Here is a 14,317-nt window from a genome sequence, read left to right on the forward strand (position 1 = left end):
ATATAGCCCTATGTGCTTTCATATCTGTCTTCTCTATATATAATACACGCTTCAAATGTGCTTTAAAATGCATGGTTTTCCCTTTCATGAATAAGAAAATAATGACGTTGTGCTGTTGGGACTGGTATAAAAATGCTATGGGGCTGGTATGAATTTTTTTCCAGGGCTGGTTTTTATTCCCAGTATGGCCCTGTTCATATAAACACATGAATTTGACATCAGCCTCTTGTAGTCTATTGTACAGTCTGTACAGCAGAGTTAAGAGAAGGAGTAGGAGTAGTAGCGCAAATAGCCAATCAGGTATGCTGCAGTGCAAGGAGAATGCTGATAGGAGGAGGGAGCTGCTTCTATTTTGCTCTTAGCTTGAGCCCGTCATGGCTTAAAACATCGGTATTAGGGATAGGTGCTACTTTGTTTTGTACTACCTCTTATATAAACTATAGTAAAATAGCTAATCTTTTTTTTTTTTTTTTTCTAACTGGGTGCAGATGAGAAGTATTTCTTGCATTTTCACCAGGCACTGCTCAAGAATTACAAGTATTTTAATGACAAGAGGAGGATGGTTTAGAATTTGAGGGTGCAGAGGCCAGGGGAGAATGGTATGAAACTTGAAGATACAATGACTACAAAAAATGGTATGGAAGCTGAAGATGTATGTGCTAGGGGGTAATTGTATAGAAGCGTAGGATGCAAGGACTAGGAGAGAATGGTATGAAAGCTGAGGATAAAGGAACAAGTGGAACAGAAGACTGATGTGAATGTATAATATATATGTAAATCGCTGTGTAAATTGACGGCGCAATATAAGTACCTAAAATAAATAAATAAATAAAAGTAAGTTGTAGATATAAGGACCGTGGAAGGAGATTATAGAGGCTAATGATGCAGAGACTAGGAAAGAATGATATGGAAACTAAGGATGCAAGGACCAGGGGAGAATGGAATGGGAACTAAGGATGCAAGGACCAGGGGAAAATGATACAGGAGATGTGGCTGAAAGGACTAGAGAAGAATAGTTTGGAAACAATGGATGTAAAGACTAGGGTAGAATTGGGTAGAAGCGGAGGATGCGGGGATTAGGGGGACTTTTTATGGAAGCAAAGGATGCAAGGACTATAAAAGAATGGTATAAAAGCTGGGGATGCAGGGACAGGAGTGGAATATTATGAATCTTATGCCCTGTACACACGATCAGATTTTTTCTGACAGATTTTGGCCCAAACTTGTCTTGCATACACACGGTTACACAAAGTTGTCGGAAAATCAAATCGTTCAGAACACGGTAACGTAGAACACGTACGACAGGGCTATAAAGAGGTCAGTAGCCAATAGCTTTCATCTCGTAATTTATTCAGAGCATGCGTGGCACTTTGTCCATCAGAATTGTCTACACACGATCGGAATTTAAACAATCAGATTTTGTTGTCAGAAAATTTTAGATCCTGTTCTCAAACTTTGTGTGCTGGAAATTCTGACGGAAAAAGTCTGATGGAGCCCACACGATAGGATTTTCTGACACCAAGATCCAATGGCACATTTTCCATCAGAAAGTCCAACCGTGTGTTCAGGGCATAAGACTGCAAGAGTGAAGGGACAATTGCATAGAAACTGGAGACACAAGGGCTAGGGTGAAGAGTATAGAAGCTAAAGATGCAAGGACAGGGGCAGAATGCTATAGTGGCAGAGGATGCAGTTACCAGGGAAGATTGTATAGAAAGTTGATAATATGAAAAACTGCAGGGGAAGCAATGGAAGTGAAGGCTTCAGAGACTAAGGGAGAAGGACATGGAACCTCAGGATACAAAAACCAGGGGAGACTGATATGGAAACTGAGGATACAAGAACCAACCAGGGGAGACCGGTATGGAGGCTTAAGATGTAAGGACAAGGAGAAAAATAGTATGCAAACAGGAGATTAAAGGGTTTATAATGGTATAGAAGCTGAGGATACAAGGATTGGGAGGAACTGTCTGAAAAGCTGGGATGCAAAGACTAGGAGAGAATGACATGGTAGCCAAGGATGCAGGAACTAGGGGAGAATAATATAAAAACTTAGGATACAAGCACCAGGGAAGAATGGTATCCAAACTGAGGGTGAAAAGGGGGAGACTGATATGGTGTATGAGGGTGCAAAGACCAGAAGAGAACGTTTTGAAAGCCGATCATGGTAGGACTAGTGGAAAATAGTATGGAAGCTGGAAATGAAAAGACTAGTAGGAGAATGGAAAAAAAGCTAAATATGCGAGGACTAGAGCAAAGTGATGGGTAAAATAAACTTGGTAAAGAAGGCGGGATGGTGTATATTAGATCCACTTCTTTTTTTTTTTTCTTTTTTTATGGCTTGGTGGTTGGAAAAGCAAGCAATGCTGCCTTCTGTGCTAACAGAATTCAAAATATGTGGTATTATTATGTTATAGTACAGAAGGATCTCAACATAATAACAATATGGGCAGTTTAAGGGCAGAACTCTTGGAGTACATAAAAACATGCAACATACAGAAATGTATTAACTAAAATTAACTGGATGTATTTTAAATGTATGCCTAAAATCGAATAGTTTATGAAAAAGTTTTTTTTTTTTCTTTTCTTTTTTTTTATAAATTAGGGGCCAATTATATCTGATAGGTTGGCATGTGTTGCTCAACACATGCCAAAAGTATTCCCATTGAAAAATGTATGTATGCACTGATGTCCGCTGCCCAGTGCTAATAAAAGAATAGAACATGCCCTACTTTTTCTTTATTGCAACACGTGAAAAAGCATGTAAGCGCACCACAATGTGCATAAACCCAAGTGTCAAAACAAACAAAGTTTTCTTTACAAATATAACTTGGTGAAGTTTAAAAAAAAAAAAAGAAAAAATATTGTAGCACCTTTTTTTTACAAATTATTTTTATTTGCTGCAAAAGATGGTACAAAAAAAAGCTTTGTTATATGCCAGATGAAAGTACATTACAGGTAGTTTACACATAGGAAAGGGCCAGATTTACATTGCGATATTTGAGGAATATAGTTTGCTTTAGTATATTAACTTTATAATATAATAAAAGCAGCACCTTTTTTTTAAAATGTAACGCAGCATGTCAATGCATGTGTGATTATGTGCCCTTTGCTATGTGAATGGACCATGGCTGGCCATACATTATAAAATCTTCTTATACAATTCTCCTTTAGATTTAATAAAATCATATGAGGTCAAACCTAATCAATCTCTGCAGCTATTACCTTTTGTACCACCCCCCCCCCCTTTAGAATGTAAGCTCTATGAGCAGGGCCCTCCTGTACCTTTTGTATTGTACTGTAATTATTATATTATTATTATACACAATTTATATAGCGCCAAAAGTTTATGCAGCGCTTTACAATGAATGGGGGGGGGGGGGGACAACACAATTACAGTACAGTTCAATACAAAAGGTACAGGAGGGCCCTGATCGTAGAGCTTACATTCTAAAGGGAGGGGGTGGTGGTACAAAAGGTAATAGCTGCAGAGAATGATTTGATGTGGGGGTGGCTGATTGATTGTGTTGTCCCCCCTATACATTGTAAAGTGCTGCATAAACTGTTGGCGCTATATAAATCGCGTATGATAATAATAATGATAAACACTTTAAATTTGTATGCAATCAGGCAGGCCTTTGCACTACATTGTTGAAGGTAAATCTAAAGTGAATTGTATAATGTATGGCCAGCTTACCACTTATGCACAGATTAACTCCCAGCAGTGCCCTCATAGTGCCCCTCTTTCGGATGCCCTCTGTGACTTCCAGTGTTGACCATGGGGCATCTATACATGTCGTGAGTTAATCAAGGGATGCTCCCAATTCAAGCATCGTTTTCAAACGTTAGGCATTTTGGGGATTTTACATAAGATAATAACATTTGCTTCCGACCATCAGATAGTCATTAGAAAATTTGTGTAATTACAGGGTAAAATAATGAGAGAAAGTGAGAGCAGACCACAGAGACCTATCTATATGACCGAGAAAGGGCAGATGTCTCATTACCTGTCATAAGACATCTGCACCCCTATGTTCAGCCTAGTAATCCCTAGTAATGTGGAGCCAGGTGGTCATTCTATATTCCTTCTCTTTATTTCCATGACATCCTCTTGTCAGATCTTTTCTTTCCTTGGCTGACCTAATGGTGGGAATATGTGTTAGTGCACATTTCTGGTCTGTGAGCTATTGTCAGCCTGTGATGGGACTAGCCAGGATCTGTCACTGCCTCCCTGACCCCTGGCTGGAAGGTCTCAGCCTGCCCCTGGGGGCAGCCCGGCCTCAGCCCTCCTTCATCACTCTCTACACCTTTCTCCCTAATGTCCAGCATCCCCCACCCCCTCCTCCTCTACTCCCCCCCTCCTGAGAAGTCCTGCATCTTTCCCAGCAAACAAGAACAGCTAGTTCTAGAGGAGGTGGGGGAGCAAGAGGGCAGGAGGGGTGGAGGGGGAGGGGAGCAGCAGCAACAGGAGGCTTTCACATTGCAGCATCTATGAGCCTTCCAGGGGCTCTCTGGCCAGCACTGTAAACTTTGCTCCTGAGCACCCTGTCCTTCTACTGAGGAGCCAGACTAGCAGAGGAGACCCCAAAGGTGAGTGCACTTCATATTATTATAGGAGAGCTATCAGGTGTATTGTGTCCAGATCACTGCAATGGCGAAAGTCTCTGCCCTGTGCAATGGTTCAGCATGTTTGTGCTGGTAGCAGCCTGCAGGGCTAAAGGAGTTATTACTAAGTGGACTGCTAGTCATTTCATAAAATTACCCATTGCAGTGATCACCACTCTTCTATGGACAAAGTGCTGGGGAAAATATGTACAGTAATTGGTTAACAAGTAACCGCTGCCTTCTGTGCGCTGCTGGCCAATCAGAACTTTTAACAAAGCCCACACTTTCTAAATGTGGTGATAGAGGTGTTAACAAAAGTTGTATGAATAATGTCACTGTTGTCACAGCTTGTCATCATATTCACCCTTAACAATTTTAGAATTACGTAGCTATTTCTTTTTGTTTTATATATATATATATATATATATATATATATATATATATATATATATATATATATATATATATATATATATATATATATATATATTAAATGTGAACTTCATTTTTTGTTTTGTAAATAATATTCTTTTAAATAATTTTTAAAATAGCGTAATCATAGCACTTTACTGCAGAGTGTACAATAAACATACACTACTAGCAATATATAAAAATATACAAAAAATTATGTGTGTATGTATAATATATATGTGTGTATTATATATATATATATATATATATATATATATATATATATATATATATATATATTATTATACTGGATTTATATAGCGCCAACAGTTTACGCAGTGCTTTACAATATATTAAAAAAAATATATATATGTGTGTGTGTGTGTATGTATATATATATAATATATTTATGCACACGCACGCGCACGCGCACTCACACGCACACACACACACACATATATATAACTTCTAGGCAAATATATGCAATATATAATGCGGGTAAATATATTGAGTGTCTTTTTATTTTTCATGCTCAAGTATTTTATTAAAGATTGTCAGAAAACATTGAATAAAATGTGTGAAGAGAAAAGTTTTACATTGTTACATTAAGATAATAATATTACAGGAACGTATGTTACTTGTCATAAATGACACCATAAAATTGTATAGTTAAAGATAAAAACAAAACATAACCATGCAGCAGATAAATACCAATCTTAGCTAATCAAAAGTCTACCTTAGATTTAAATTGTATGTATGATCGGTAGTATAACTTGAAAATATTAAATAGGAAAAGATTATGATTAATCTGCTGCTGATGTGCGGAGTGTCTTTTATATATATATATATATATATATATATATATATATCTTATGTTACTGCTATTACTATTATTGTTATTATTATTGTTGTCATTTTTATTATCTTGCTTGCACAGATTAAAGGGGTTGTAAACCCTCATGTTTTTTCACCTCAATGCATCCTAACGCCTGGCAGTCACCGGCCCCCTAGCCCCCCCATTTTACTTACCTGAGCCCTGGAATTTTACCAAGCGGAAACGTGTTCTTCCTTTACCCGGGATTCTCGGCTCTTGTTTGGATAGATTGATAGCAGTGCAGCCATTGGCTCCCACTGCTGTCAACAAATCCAATGACGTGATGCTGGGAGCTGCGTTTATATCTATGGACGCAAATGCTGGACTCGGGAGCGAGGCTGCAAGGTAACCCCCTCGAGAGAGTGCTCCTCCTAGGGGGATAGCTGATAAGAGGAGGAGCTGCGAGAGCCGCCCAGGGACCCCAGAAATTGGTGTTCGGGGCCACTCTGTGCAAAACGAGCTGCACAGTGGAGGTAAGTATGACATGTTTGTCATTTAAAAAAAAAAAAAAAAGTGAACCTTTACAATCACTTAAATCTACAAAACTGTACAATTATACCAAGTAAAACAAACAAAGATGAGTAGTAAGTTACTTTTGATAAGCCTATTCAAAAGCTAAATAATATAATAATAACAATCATAATAATAATGATAAAACAAAGATAATAGTATTGTTATGCTTCTCTCGCTCTCTGTATATGTATGTATGTACATACAGTATATATAAAATTATAACAAGGAAAACAAACTAAGATCAGTAAAGAATTGCTGATGATATACATAAACTGAACAATGTAATCTACCTTTCATTCATGGCACTACCAATATTTCATTATAGTTTACATTATTTGCATATTTGGAGAAAAAAATAATAAAAAGTCTTTAGTGGCTGTCAGAATGTATAATTGTAAAATATCACGCTCTTTACTAGTGTCAATGTTATAATATTTTCTTTTCCATGTTTATATACCCTGTTTCCCCTAAAATAAGACCTAGCGTGATTGTCGACGATGGCTGCAATATAAGCCCTACCCCCCAAATAAGCCCTAGTTAAAGTCCTTCTATGTCTTATTCTCAGGGTAGGGCTTATTTTTGGGGAAAGAGGGTGGGGTTTATTTGGGGGTTAGGGCTTATATTGCAGCCATCACCGACACTCATGCTAGGTCTTATTTTAGGGGAAACAGGGTAGCAGGCAATGCTAGGCAGTGGGGTAGACTTACTAAGACCTGGTTCACACCTATGCATTTTTTTGTGTGCTTTTTAGTTTTGCAGAAATACACTACGGTATATTTAACATGGTTTCCTATGGGTCATGTTCACATCTTTGCATTTTATGGAAAGAGCCAGGGACTTATTTCTGGTTTTTAGTTCCATAGACTTCAATGGATGAAAAATGTGTATTGAAAAACGGAAAACGCACCTGGAATATGCAAACTGCAACCTGTATACAGGCATACCCCACTTTTAAGTACACAATGGGGTTTATTTACTAAAGGTGGAAAGTGCAAAATCAGGCTCACTTCTGCATAGAAACCAATGAGTTTCCAGGTATTTATTACCAAAGCTTAACTGAACAAGCTGGGTTTAGAAGCTCATTGGTTTCTATGCAGAAGTGAGCCTGATTTTGCACTTTTCAGCTTTAGTAAATAAACCCCATTGTGTACTTAAAAGTGGGGTATGCATGTAGGTGTGAACCAGGCCTTAAGGCAATAGACTGTGCACTTTGCAAGCACAGTTGTACTCTGCAAGGACATTTGGGCCAGAGCTTAGTAAATAAGGTGAAGCTTCACTTTGCAAAGAATACCAAGCAAAGAATGCAAGGAATAAAAAAAAAAAGCATTTTTGCTCGCACATGACTAAATAATGAAGTCAGCAGAGCTTCCCCTTATTTACTAACCCAAGACACAGCAGAGCTTCCCCTCATTTACTAACCTTTAGATGCAGCAGAGCTTCCCCTAATTTACGAACCTCACTGCAAGTGCACCTGCAAAGTCCACACTCTATTTGCATTTAGAAAATCAACCCCTGTGTTTTCCAGAATACTTTTTACCATTCTGATCAGTAAATGAACGGGGGATTACAGCATACTTGGGAAACTCGGTCGACATGTGTCGGGTCTGACACAGTTTTGCAGTTCTGTTAGCTCTAATGTTGTCACCAGCAATACACAGGGCTAAGAAAACCAGCTGTGGTTTATCTGTAGGCTTTTAGATTGTTTTATGTCTCCTGTGTCCAGGGACTGTTGTTATTTAGCTAGTGGAATGTGAAAGTTGGTTTTATAACCCTAATGACAGTCTGTCTAGCTGGAGATCTCTGCATTCATGCTGGTAGCCATCAATAGGATGACACACTGGGAGTCTTCCTAAATATAACAGAAGTCTGGGAAGGGAACAGGAAAGAAGAGACCTGTTCTGATTCCTATTACTCCTTAAGGCATGTAGTAATGTGTGTGTGTGTGTGACTGGGTGGATATAAATCAATGTTTTTGTTTGCAAAATTAAAAAAAGGCAGATTTTTTGATTTAAATCTTTTTTTTGTTTTTTTTGTTTTTTTTACCAAATTTATTTTAATAAAATGCTTTTGAAGTAAAAATTGATCTAAAGATAGTTTTATATTTAAGACACATTCATAATTTAGTTTATTCAGTATGGAATGAAACTTAGTTATGTAGCGTGAAGCTCTATATTCTGCAATATTTACATTTTTTGGTAAACTCATTCTATGAATCCAAGCTCTGCAAGCTGAGATAAAATGCACTGCATTGATGCATTCACACAATTTCACAGATAAAACAAAGTTCAGGAATATTCCTTATTCCCATTATTTTGCAAATCTATGTACACTACAAACTGTATGATTGAATCAGTTTAATAGGAAATCTTCATTTTGTTTGCAAGTATTAAAGATTCTAACTACCAGGAGGAATAACGCCTTACATTTAAAGAGCACCTGTCATTTCAGATCCATCATGGCAGCGCCTGTTAGCATGCATCCACTCACCTACTGCCACCATGTCCCTCGCCTTGTTGTATCACGGTCGCATCAACAGCCATCCCATTAAAGTGAATGGGGCTGTAGGTGAGTCAACAGCAGATCAGAGGAGGAGCTGCTGCGGGACAGAGTTGACAGTTGCGCTTTAAAATTGATTTAACCACTTTCAGACCGGACCATTTTGCTGGCGTTGCTTTAACCTCTTCCCGCCCGCCCTATAGCCGAATGACGGTTGTAGAGCGGGCGCTTTCGTCCGGGAGGCCGTCCCTGGACGTCCTGTTGTTTACTTCCACAATTCGCGCCGCCGCAGGCGTGCATCGGGGAAGTTATGTGTTTGCCGTGTCCCCCGGAGACAGGCAAACACAGATCGCTGTAAACAGCCAATCACAGCGGCTGTTTACAGCGCGATCGGCGTGTCCAATGTGAGATGATCTCATATGTAAACATATGAGATCATCTCTCAGCGCCGCTCTCCCTCCTCACACAGACAGCGTGTGAGAGGGGAGAGATGAATGCCTGCAGCGGCCGTAAGTGTAAAAAAAAAGTTAAAAAAAGTGCCATCCTGCCCCAGTGCCATCCTGCCCCAGTGCCATCCGCCCCAGTGCCATCCACCCCAGTGCTACCTGCCCCCAGTGCCACCTGTTAGTGCTATCTGTCCCCAGTGCCACCTGTTGTCAGTGCCATTTGTCCCCAGTGCCATCTGTCATCAGTGCCACGTGTCATCAGTGCCACATAGTGCCATCTGTCATCAGTGCCACGTATCAGTGCCATTTGTCATCAGTGCCACCTGTCAGTGTCACGTGCCATCTGTTGTCAGTGTCACGTGTCATCAATGCCATTTATCAGTGCCATCTGTCATCAGTGTCATGCGTCATCAGTGCCACGCGTCATCAGTGCCACGTATTAGTGCCATCTGTCATCAGTGGCACGTATTAGTGCCATCTGTCATCAGTGCCACGTATTAGTGCCACGTGTCATCAGTGTCACGTATTAGTGCCACGTGTTATCAGTGCCACGTGTCATCAGTGCCACGTATAAGTGTCATCTGTCATCAGTGCCACATATTAGTGCCATCTGTCATCAGTGCCACGTGTGATCAGTGCCACGTATAAGTGTCATCATTGCCATGTATCAATGCCATCTGTCATCAGTGTCACGTGTCATTGTCCTGGTGCTCCAGGGCCTTCAAAAGTGTAATAAATAGTCAACAAGTTAGATGTGTAATTTATGCTCCTAGAACACGTGACGGCGCTCCCTGCATGTTGGGCCTCTCTATGTGGCCAGGCTATGAAAAAGTCCCACACATGTGGTATTGTTATACTCAGGAGGAGCATCAGAATTTTTTTGGGGGTGTCATTTGTGGTATGCACATGCCATGTGAGAGAAATAACCTATTACAAGGACAATTTTGTGGAAAAAAATAAAAAAAATGAAAAATCTTAATTTTGCAAAGAATTGTGGGAAAAAAATTACAACATCAAAAAGCTCACCATGCCTCTTACTAAATACCTTGGAATGTCTACTTTCCAAAAAGGGGTAATTTGGGGGATATTTGTACTTTCCTGGCTTGTTGGGGTCACAAGAAGCGAGATAGGCCACCAGTACATCAGATATGATCAATTTTGTGCGATTCGCACCACAGCTTGTAGACTCTAACTTTCACAAAGACCAAATAATATCCACTAATTTGGGTTATTTTTACCAAAGATATGTAGCAGTATAAATAGTGGCCAAAATTTATGAAGAAAATTCTGTCACAGAAACAAAGAAAATGCGTTTTTTTTTCAAAATTTTTGGTCTTTTTTCATTTATAGCGCAAAAAATAAAAACCCCAGAGGTGATCAAATACCACCAAAAGAAAGCTCTATTTGTGGGAAAAAATTTGTGTTGCATGACTGAGTAATTGTCATTCAAAATGTGAGCGCACCGAAAGCTGAAAATTGGTCTGGGCAGGAAGGGTGTTTAAGTGCCCAGTAAGCAAGTGGTTAAATGACAACTGACAATTGTGGTCATGCAACGTGACTCCCAAACAAAATTGACATCCTTTTTTCCCACAAATAGAGATTTCTTTTGGTGGTATTTGATCACCTCTGCATTTTTAATTTTTTGCGCTATAAACAAAAAAAGCGACAATTTTGAAAAAAATTCATTATTTTTTACTTTTTGCTATAATAAATATCCCCCAAAAATATATAAAATAGCTTTTTTTCCCCCAGTTTAGGCCGATACGTATTCTTCTACATATTTTTGGTAAAAAATATTGCAATAAACGATTATTGATTTGTTTGCGCAAAAGTTATAGCGCTTACAAAGTAGGGGATAGTTTTACATGATTTTTTTATTTTTTTTATTTTACTAGTAATGGCGCGATTAGCGATTTTTATTGTGACTGCGACATTATGGCGGACACATCGGACATTTTTGACACATTTTTGAGACCATTGTCATTTATACAGCAATCAGTGCTATACAAATTCCTGTGTAAATTACACTGGCAGTGAAGGGGTTAACCAGGGGGTGGCCGTGTAGGGGTTAAGTGTGTCCTAGGGGCGTGTTTCTAACTGTGCGGGGCGTGGCTGTGTTGTACAGATCACTGATCTCTGCTCCAATCACATGGAGCAGAGATCAGTGTCACTTGTTGCTAGGCATCTCCTGTTCTTCCTCCCCGTGAGACGATCGCGGGTATCCCCATGGTGATCGAGTCCGCGGGGGCACGCACGCGATGGCACGGTGGCAAATTCAAAGGGACATACCTGTATGCCCATTTGCCTGTCCGTGCCATCCGGCATACATCGGTGTGCACTGGTCGGGAAGCGATTAAATAGAGTTGATTTAAATCAAGCCTTTTTACTAGTGATTTAATTCATGATTTAAATGAAATCCACCCTGGTCATGCTTTTATAGATTCACATCACATTTCTGTTATCCAACACATTTTGAAACTTGTAGTATTCTGTGTATGATTAAGCTTATCAAAATGTTGATGCCAAAGTAAGATTAAATGCCACTGTTGTTTGTCTAATAGTGTACAGCCCTATGCCTACATTTCATAGACACGCTAATGGTTGTGGTTGCTTAGGCTAGCCGTACACAAAGCAAATTTTGGTCAGCTCATAATGAAAATTGTTGAGTAGAAAATTGTAAGCCGAACAGCAACTGCATCCAGCAACATACAGCCCCTGATTGGGTATTCTGACAATCCCCGGTGCCAGCTTTCAGAATAAAATAGCTGGCACGGGATATTCCTTTAGTTACGCTGTTTAGTGTGGATGAGGGAATAGAAAGATTACAGACGGAAATCTTACAGTTCATGGCCAGCTTTAGTAAGTACATGTGGGCAAAGTTCTCATTTTTAGTTGCTCCAGCATCTCGTTTTGGCATAGTTACAGCTTCATGTATGTGCACTTCCCCTGGATTTAGATTAGTGGTCCCCAAACTGCGGTCTGTGGGCCGAATGTGACCCTTTGCTTCTCTCTATCTGGCCCTCTGGGCACTATTCCTCCCACTGACACCAATAGTGGGGAACTATTCAGGGGTGGACTGACAGCTCATGGGTCCCCCGGGCAATAGGAGATTATGGGGCCCCCATGCAATCTGAGATTATGGGACCACACAGTATACACACACAGTATACACATACATGTGCACACAGTATACACCGACATGTTTCTATTGGCTGAGAAGGTACTGGAGAGGTGGGGCAGGTATAATCTCAGGAATTTTAGACCAAAAGGATGTCAGTAAGGGACATTTCAGAGACAGATGTAAAAAAAACACAGATTTTTATATACTGTCCCTGGTTTTACTGAGGCTGGAAACCCTGATGGGGCCCCCTAGTGGCTCGGGGCCCTCGGGCAGTGCCCGAGTGGCCCAATGGTCAGTCGGCCCCTGGAACTATTCCTCTCACTGACACCAACCATGTGGCATTTTTCCATTTTTCTTTTTGACACCAGCAACTGAGCATAATTCCTCCCACTATTATAAACAATGGAGCTCTATTCCTCCTTCCACAGGCACTCTGTAATTTTTTTACTCCCACTGGCGCTTGGGTATTTTCTACTTCCACTGGCCAATTCAACCCCGTAAAGTCTGAAGGACAGTAAACCGGCCCTTTGTTTACAAAGTTTGGAGACCCTTGTTTTAGATCAATCATATTGCTTGTGAAACTGTGCCGTGTGTGGTTGACCTTTTACATTTCTTGAAATGATTGCAGCTGTACCTGAAATATGGTTGAAACATGGCATGGTTGAAGGAGTAGATTGGTTACTCTCGTTCAGAGAAATATGAAGGTGTATGGCTAGCTTTAAGGCCTGGTTCACACCTATGCATTTTTTTGTGCATTTTCAGTTTTGCAGAAACATTCTACAGTCCATTTAACATGGTTTCCTATGGGTCACATTCACATCTGTGCATTTTATGGAAAGGGCCAGGGACTTTTTTCTGGCTTTTGGTTCCTTAGACTTCAATAGATCAAAAATGTGTATTGAAAAAACACAAAATGCACCCGGAACATGTAAACTACAACCTGCATAAGGCTGGATTCACACCTATGAATTTTTAGTGCAGATTTGCAGATTTGCAATACAGAACATGTTCCATAGGAAACTATGGTAAATGGACTGTAGTGCAAATCTGCAAAATGCAAAAAGCACTAAAAATGCATAGGTCCAGCCTAAGTGTGAACCAGGCCTAAACTGCTGAAGGACATGTTGGAATGGAAGATTTTTCTTGATAAGCAGCCGCAGCCACACAGCAGGTGCTTTTGTTCTGCCTGCTGAAAACAGTGTATGGCTAGCGTTAGTCCTCTGTAAATGTAGGAATTTACGCCTATTGTTCTGTTTGTTATACACCTAGATACTCTAATTGCTGGCTCAGATCAGTATGTTGCCTAAAGCCTAGTACACATGATGAGATTATCAGACGAATGTTTCGTTTTGCATGCTAGTCTCCATATCGAAAATGAAGAGGTTACTAAAGTACAAAAATTCTCGTACAACAGAATAAAAAATTGTAAGTGATGTAATGTACTGTATTGTATTTCTAATGTATTTATGGGTGAAAACGGTACTGATTAAATGAAATTGTACGATCTGGTAAACTTCATGCTTGTCCCATTGGAAAATTTCAGACGAAAGCTGTGTACTAACGATCAGATTATCGTATGATTGCTTTGAAATCTGTATTTTTTTGTACAATTTTCTGATTGTCTGTACAGGCCTTTAGTGTATAAGGCTTTAAATCGCCTGCAACTTAAAGTGGATGTAAACCCACTCTCATCCTTTCTAAACTACTGCCATAGGGGTTATCTAGAAGGATATAGATGCCTCCTGCATGTATACTTATCTGTCAAATGTCTCCCCTCTGTCTGCTATGAGACCCGAAAAAATGCAGATTTTGTGGGTGGGTCTGTTTTCCAGGGCTCAGTGGGTGGAGTCA

General features: G+C 39.8%; 1 protein-coding gene across 1 annotated transcript in view; it reads left to right on the plus strand.

Moving 5' to 3' along the window:
• Positions 1 to 4,478: 4,478 nt before the first annotated feature.
• Positions 4,479 to 14,317, plus strand: part of GREB1 (growth regulating estrogen receptor binding 1) — a 233,680-nt gene continuing 223,841 nt past the window's right edge. The window contains exon 1 of the mRNA XM_077488799.1: positions 4,479 to 4,590. The gene's annotated coding sequence lies outside the window, so the exon portion shown is untranslated. The remainder of the gene's footprint in view (positions 4,591 to 14,317) is intronic.

The sequence above is a fragment of the Lithobates pipiens genome, unplaced genomic scaffold, assembly GCF_037356315.1.
Source record: "Lithobates pipiens isolate NorthernLeopardFrog02 unplaced genomic scaffold, aLitPip1_a1.2 Scaffold_18, whole genome shotgun sequence".
Classification (NCBI taxonomy): domain Eukaryota; kingdom Metazoa; phylum Chordata; class Amphibia; order Anura; family Ranidae; genus Lithobates; species Lithobates pipiens.